At 48.1% G+C, this 2110-nt stretch overlaps 1 protein-coding gene and 1 long non-coding RNA gene across 5 annotated transcripts in view; one reads left to right on the forward strand and one right to left on the reverse strand.

The window, feature by feature from the left end:
* Positions 1–2110, forward strand: part of ST3GAL1 (ST3 beta-galactoside alpha-2,3-sialyltransferase 1) — a 68091-nt gene that overhangs the window by 20526 nt on the left and 45455 nt on the right. The window lies entirely within an intron of this gene.
* On the reverse strand, positions 419–2096 carry LOC109387430 (uncharacterized). Its single transcript, XR_002124999.1, has 2 exons — positions 937–2096; positions 419–841 (listed from the first exon to the last, which is right to left on the reverse strand). It is a non-coding gene; the product is annotated as an uncharacterized LOC109387430 (long non-coding RNA).

The following is a 2110-nucleotide window of genomic DNA, read 5'->3' on the forward strand; positions in this document are numbered from 1 at the left end:
TCTGTATGTGAGTCCATGTAGAAACTAAGCCACTTGGGCCTTGGGGTTTATTAGTTTGATATATGCAAACAGTTAGATAAGATACGCGCTTAAGCCCTTCCATGGTGACAGGCAGACAGACACAATATGGGACCTCCCCTATAGAGGGGGGCACAATGGCCACTGTGTCCCCCATGGGCTGATGATAGGGGCAAAGGACATAAGAAACAAGGAGAGGAAGAAAATGAGCTAAAGGTATGGCATCTGTGAGTTTTGAGAAAATGTGGAATGATAGAATAAAAAGATGGTAGGGATGGGATTGTGGGTTTACTTTCAAACAACCTGTTGACTAAAGTAATGGTGATTGGGACCTTGTCATCGAACAGAAAGAGTCCGTCCACCCTGTGCTAGCAGAACCAAACACTAAACACCGAGAACCGCAGTGGAGAAATACTGGCTATTTTATTATGAATGGCGCCACCCAGGAGAACGGGAAGCTCATGCTCAAAAGCGCGAACTCCCCAGTGGCCTGTATGTTACAGACTCTATGGGACACAAGACACCATGGGTTAGGGGTTCGGGGTCGTGCTGGGAGCTGATTGGACAGAGGTGAGGTGAGAGCAATGAATCATTTCTTCAGATCCTGAGGACAGTTCAGAGGTCTCCGCCGTAGTCCCTCTGTCTGGTTTCATGAGAAAGTAGTCAGGGGGTCGTTCCACCTTAGGGCTCAGGAGATGAAACATAACTTAGGTCAAGATGTTACCTTTAGCCAGTGCCGGAGGTCTGGAACCTGCAACCAAGTCAGGACCACTGTCTTCTGCTTCCTGGGGGGCTGATGGTAAGCCACGGGAAGGCTGGTTCTCTGAGGGGTAGAGAGAGAGAGGGAGATGATTTCTAGAGCCAGGATTTAAAACTTAATTTAACCCAAGTCCCAAGGACCCTCTGTTTCATTATCACCTCTCGGAACTGGGCAGAGCACAGCCTGTTCTATACAGCAGAGGCCTGAACTTAAATACCTCTGTAGCCCCAGCCCCCAGCAGGATACATGCAGAATATGTACTTGATGGTGCTATGTCATTCATGCATCAACAAATATTTCTGAGCTCTGTGTGCCAGGCACTGTTCTGGGCAGACAAAGACCCAGGGAGTTCACATCCTAGCCAGAAGTGGGGAAGGGGAAGAGATTGAGGGTAAGCAGGAAAAATAAACATGAGTGGTATTGTCTGGCGCAGGCAGGGGGTTGGGGGCAGGACAGCCTAGATGTTTATGGAACCCAATCACAGTGCTGACAAGAGACCACAAACGGTGAGGGGTGAAGGAGAACAGGGCTTGCTGATCAAAGGACAGGGAGGGGTAGTAGTTACTCTCCCCCAGGGGGCAGTGGCCACCCCCTGGAGGGCCAGGCCTGTATTTTTCCCCTTGCTAGAGGAGTCATGGGTTTGTGCACTCTCCCTTAAAACTCAGGCATTTCCCCTCCCCCGCCCCAAAAAATAAATAAATAAACGTTATCAGCTGGCCCAGAGGCAGACTGGAGGCCAAGGCATTCCGACTAGATAAGAGGACATCCTGGCAATCATTAGATATGAAAATGGGCCCCAGTTCAAGCGGGTGGAATTTCCCTTGTTGATAACCTTTAAGAAAAGCTGCTGGAACAGGACTTGTTTCCCTGAGAGAGAAAAAACTTGGGAGAGCCATCTTTGAATGTCTGAGAGGCTGTCAGGTGGAAAGGCATTAACTTGTACTGAGTGATTTTAAGGAGGAAATCCAAGCAGAATGAGTGAAATTAACAGACAGAGATCTCTGCTCAGGCTGGTTTTCCTTTCTCCCCATCCATCCATCCATCCATCCATCCATCCATCCATCCATCCATCCATTTATTACACGAACACTCCTAGGTCCCTGGCTCTAGGCCAAGCAATGGAGGTAAACAGGATAAGAGCTATGTCCCAAGATGTTAATTTAATGGGAGAAACAGGAATTAACAAATCAATGGTAAGCACAGATGCAGTTCTAGGTTTGGTGAGGCCCGCAGCTAATACAATTTGGGAGTTGTCTTTAAGAAAAAAATAAAGTTATGACTTGAAAATAAAATACAAGCCCCAGACAAGTGGGGTGCTGGTGAGGGGCCCTG

This window comes from Hipposideros armiger, unplaced genomic scaffold (assembly GCF_001890085.2).
Source record: "Hipposideros armiger isolate ML-2016 unplaced genomic scaffold, ASM189008v1 scaffold_157, whole genome shotgun sequence".
NCBI lineage: Eukaryota > Metazoa > Chordata > Mammalia > Chiroptera > Hipposideridae > Hipposideros > Hipposideros armiger.